Raw genomic sequence first — 5,802 nt, forward strand, 5'->3', positions numbered from 1 at the left:
GCTGCAATCGATGAAGCGAGTGTTGATTTAGTGGGTCTGGTGAAGACACACTAAATCGATGGGAGAGCACTCTCCCATTGATTTGTGTACTCCATGTCCCTGAGAAGCATAAGGGAAGTCAACAGGAGACATTCTCCCATCGACACAGCACAGTGTAGCCACTGCGGTAAGTGGATCTAACTACGTCAACTTCAATTATGTTATTCATGTAACTGAAGTTGCGAAAATTAGATCGATTTACCATGGTAGTGTAGACCAGGCCTAAGAGACTAGCACAAACAGTGACAATCTTCAGGAAGAGGGCTGAGTCCTGCCACTCACTGTTCTCTCCAACTGGGCATCCAACAAGGACTCAATACTGAGAGAATAGTGCTATGTGAAAGTTTTAAGGCTCCAGACAGCAGCCTTACAAATCTTAGCAATAGCACATATGAAATACAAGTTGCAGTAGCTGCTATCCCTCACCAAGAATGAGCTTTAAGTCCTTCAGGTACTGAATTCCTCCTAAAATATAGCATATCTGAATACATAATTTAATCCATTTAGATAGCCCCAGAACTTGGATATCCTGGCTTTTAGATATTTATTTATTTTATCAAAAAAACCTTGTGGACTTCCAAAACTGCTTTTTCCTATCAAGGGAATAATGAACAGCTCCTTTAACATCCATGTAATGCAGCTTGGTAAATACAAAGGCTTTCAGGGGAAAAAATATACTGACAAAGAAATTGATTCAAATGAAACTGCAAGACTAACCTAGTCAAGAATTTTGCCTGTGGTCTCAAAACCAGCATCATTATGCACCATTCCCATGCTTCTTGGTATGGCAGGAGACACTGATTTCTGTTCAAATAATACACTTGCACTGCACTGGCTGACCAATCCCTATTGCTCTTACTACTAGGGGTATGACTACATTTCAAGATGGAGGTGTAAATTCCAGCTCGAGGATACCTACCCATGCAAACTCTAGAGTCTGAGATGGGTACGTACTTGGAGAGGCTAGAGTCTCCTGCCATTCATGCTGCTGTGGCTATACTCTATTTTTAGCATGCTAGCTCGATTAGAGCTAGCATGGGTCTGTCTCCTTCAGCTGGAATTTACACCTCCAGCTCAAAGTACCCTAAGAGCTTTATGTGAAGTCTAAGTACCCTGGTCTTCTCAAGAACCCCCAGCTAATCCAAAAGAGATCCACCTGAAATGTAAAGCAACTGTGGCTTTCACCATGCATGGAATGGGGGGGAGACGGGGTCAAAGGGTCATTCCCTTCAGAATGAGGTGTCTGGAACGGCTGACTGTAAAGGGGTAAAATCCACCTCTGGCAATCACCCGCTGCCCAGGTGTGCATCTGCACCTCTCTCAGTCTGTGGTGACCCCTGTCGGTGGTTTCTCAGGCAGTTTCAGTGACTCAGCCCTCCGACCAAGTCACACACACAGGCTGTGTGCTTTTAACAAAACAAAACCCCTTCCAGGATAAATAGTTCAAAGGTAAAGTCTCAGTCTGCAGTCTTTATACAGTCCCAACCCTGGTGAGGGGTTGTGCCCCCAGGGCTCCCTCCCTTCCTCTCTCTCTGAGCCTGTCTCATCCCAGCTCAGCCACTAAGCAGTTCAGTTCCCCTTCCAGGGTGCATAACATTTCAACATTCAGGCCACTGCCCCTGTGGCTAATGGGGCGGGACGACTCAGGTCCATCCACTACTCTGGGTCCCAGCCCAGGGACTCTGTGAATAGCAGCCACATGCTGCTGTGTCCCCTTTAACTCTTCACTATGCTGCTTCAGTTCCCTTTGTCACTTCCCCGTAGCTCTAGCATCTTCACAAATGCTTCATCCTTACCGTAGGGCTGAAGTCTTGTATTCAGTCCCAGCAGCCAGTCAAGAGCACCTTCTTGCTCCCGTGGTCCCTGGCAGCACCTGCTCTGTCCGTGGTCCTGTAGCTCCCTCAGCCAGCCAGGAACACCATTCATGCTCCTTCAGCTCCAGGCAGAAACTGACTGTCTCTAGCTCTGCAGCTCCTTGTATATATCTCCCTTCAGCCTCTCTGACTGGCTGCTTCCCCCCGCAGCCACTCCAGGCAGCCTGAAGGACTTCTTTACTGCTCTTTTCTGGCATGGTAGGACCATGAGGTCTCCAGCAGGGTCTCAAAACTACCATCGTTATTCACCATTCCCCACAGACTCAAGAGTCTAGAGCATTAGCCACCCTTCATGTGAGCCAGTTGCCTAGATATGGTTGTGCTTGTGGGCTCTGATGATGAAGGTGGGCTGCCACCCTTGCCAATTATTTGTACAGCACTTAACTTAATGGGGCCCCGAGCCACGAATGAGGTCTTTGGATACTAGTGCAATACAAGTAAATAAAATAACAACAATAATTAATAATAATTAATAATAATAAAGTATACTTTCAATGCTGCAGCCATCCCAAAAAGTAGAACCTTGCACTGGTAGTGATCATTGCTCAGCTCTGAACCCAAATTATTGCCCATGACTTTGCCTTTTTGAGATGCAGAAGAGAAATCCTGAAGATTGAGGGTCTCAGACCTATTCTGAATATATAGGGAAGCACTGATGTTCCCCTGACAAGCCAGACACACTGTATTTTTTCTAAAATACTTGTTCATCTTATGAAAACTTAAAATTGGACACAGACCTCCTTTTTTCATTGGACTAAGACTTCATGGACTTTTTAAAATGGCCTAATTATGGCTCTGGCATAAATTCTATAGATCATACCTCGAAATAAATGCTTTCTACCATAGTATCTTCAGACAAATGTCCTTAAAAAACATGGAATGGGGGTTAAGCTTTGGAATGTCCTCAAACTTGAGGATGTGCCAACTATTCAGTCATCACTAGAACCTATTTGTCCCCAGAGATATTTAGTCAGGCCAATAAAAATTAGGCTAAATAGTCTCCAAAAGGGATAACAAGAATTGAGGCTGCTGACGAGCCTGATCCAACATAGTTTGGCAAATCCTCAAAGTTGCTTCTCTCCTGCATCTAGAGTACAGGATGATGTCCTCAGGGCTGAGGAAGATTATGTAGATTTCTGACCATCTTTAAATTATTATTATTTAACAACAGGAATATTGGTTTGTCATCTAGAAGTCAACCCCATTGGGGCCCCATTGTGCTGCTGTACAATTAGATAGTAATTGACAGATCTGAATTCCCAGACTGATCCTTCTAAAGATGAAAAAGGATGATGGGACTGGCTCCTTTGATACCAGAAAGAAGACTGTCCTTTCCTAAGTGAAGTCTGACTCTGCCCCAGAGACCAAACTGTTCATCTGGCTGCCTGTAACTCTTCTATGGGTCAATTAGTGTTTGAGTGGAAATGCTCAGTCTCCTCAATGTTTTTCATGTACACCTTGTCCAGAAGACCAGAATTTCATAACCAAAAGTACATGTAACTGGTGACAGCTGTAGCCAAGGAGCCAGGTCCAGTATATCATGGGAAGCCCTTAAGAAGGATCTTGCTATGTTCCACCTCGGGAACGATGACCTCTTTTTTTCCTGACTTTTTATACCTAAGCCAAGAAGAATCCTCGGTCCATAAAGAACTATTGTGTCTCAGAACAAGTTGTTAGTCTTCCATCCTCGTAGTAAAAGCTACTGAGCAATATGTCTTCCTCCCAAATATGCCAAAGTTTTCTGGACATATTTGGACAGATTATACCCTACATCCAAGCTCCACTCCACACAGAATGGGAAGCTATGGAGTGAATTAGAGCAGCCATAGCTGCTCTAACTTATGCCAGCTGAGGCATCCCTCACATGCTCTTCCCAACTCACTCCCTATGCATGCAGGATGGCTGGCACATGAGCTGTTTCTGCCAACTTTGCCCTCCACAGGGGGAATTCTTAGCTCCCTTTCCACAGGGGAAATTTTCAGCAGGCTATGTACAGCTGGAATCTGGCTCATGGGGCACAAAAGGGCTGGAGTGTATTTGTGAATCTGGTCCTTTTGGGGCAGGGGCAGATGAAAAATTCTTCCTTGAGCAAGACACTTAGCGGAGCCATCATCATTCCCATATTGCCAATTCTTTTTCTTTTCAATGGAACATTTAAATAGATGTGAGGAACATTCTAACCCTCTAGAGCAGGTCTTCTCCAATTCTTTCACAATACTGGGAACCATGTCTTAATAAAGGGATTGTATCAGGCAGACTCATATCCTCTGTCAGTTGGATGCAGAGGAAGATGCATAACACACACTGACCATTTATGCATTAACTGTCTTTAGTATAGTAAGTGCAAACAGTTGATCTCAGTGCTCACTTTTGTATTGCATGTCATCTTCCCCTCCTTCTTGTTCTGTGTCTCTTAGATGGAGGCAAGGAGAAGTATGTCTACACTGTAATTAGACACCCATGGTGGCCCATGCCAGTGGACTTGAGCTGGTAGGGCTCCAGTTAAGGGGCTGTTTAACTGCGTTATAGACATTTGAGCTTGGGCTGGGGTCTAAGTCTACACCACTATTGAACAGCACCTAGCCTGAGCCCAGTAAGCACAAGTCAGTGGGCTCGGGCCCACGGCAGGTGTCTAATTGTGGAGTAGACATACTCGAGGGAGCCAGCACCATGTGACCAGTTCTGCAAGCATCACCAGTAAGCACCCAGCTCACCATGAGTGATCCAGACTCCACAGAGAACAGTTTGGGGACCTCTACTCTAGAGCTTACCTCAAAGGAGAATGATCTGAAAAACTCAGAACCTCAGACTTAGGAGCCATTGAACCCATCCCTCCATGATCCTTCCTTCCTTCCCTGACCGATCAAATTACTTGTTTACAGACAAAGGGCTTCTCTTCACTTCCAAGTTAACTTGAGTTATAACTTTTGTGTTACCCCTATCTTGAGTCCTGTTCATACATAAAAATCCTTAAATTGTGTGTGATGGTCCTTTTAACTCAATTTAGTTAGCACAATTCGTCAACTAATGTGACCACTCTGGAGTGTGGATGCAGACTAGTGCCACTAGTCAGCCAGTGCCTTCTCACCATTCCCGCTGTATGTCCAGAAGGGACAGACAAATTATCTCACAATTCACTGAGGAAGAATTCATTGAGTGGCTCAGCTTACTGCAGTGCAAAAAATCCTGGAATGTGCCCCCAAATGTCATAGTGCAACTCACAAGTGAGTGCAGCGCCAGTGTGAACATAGCAGCTCGGGTGTGCCAATCTCGATTGAACTAGGCTAACTCAAAAGAATTAACTTGAGCACGTATAACTTGATGCAGTGAAGACATATTCATAGAAAAATTTAAGCACTGGTTCTAAGTAACTTGAATCCTGGATATATGCCAGGGGAATGCTCCACTTGCATCTTGGATTCTCCAAACCTCTTCTTTATTAATGGATGTGAGTCTCAGACTCCTTTCTTTGGTCCTGGATATAAAAGCACAACCATTGATGAGTAAGTGCCCTTTAACTAAGCACTTTAAGCACTGGAGATGTTAGTCTGAAATGCACATTAGAGTGGGATAAGAGGAACACTTATTAAACCTCTTAAATTTATGCTCTTTCTCAACCATGTTATGGGCTTGATGCTTGAATCGCTTGGTGAAATTCTGTGGCCTATGTTATGCACAAAGTCAGATGAGATAAACATAATGGTCCCGTCTTGCCTTGAAATCTATGAAACTAAAACTACATAAACCCTGTTTTCTTCTCCACATCCTCCAAAATAAATAAAATAATAAACTCTAAAAACACAAACCCTGTACACCTTAATAATCACATTAAGGACTATACAACACATTGCAAAAGGCAACATATTTTAGCAGAAAAGGCTAAAAAACC

Source organism: Chelonia mydas, chromosome 1 (assembly GCF_015237465.2).
Source record: "Chelonia mydas isolate rCheMyd1 chromosome 1, rCheMyd1.pri.v2, whole genome shotgun sequence".
Taxonomy (NCBI): domain Eukaryota; kingdom Metazoa; phylum Chordata; order Testudines; family Cheloniidae; genus Chelonia; species Chelonia mydas.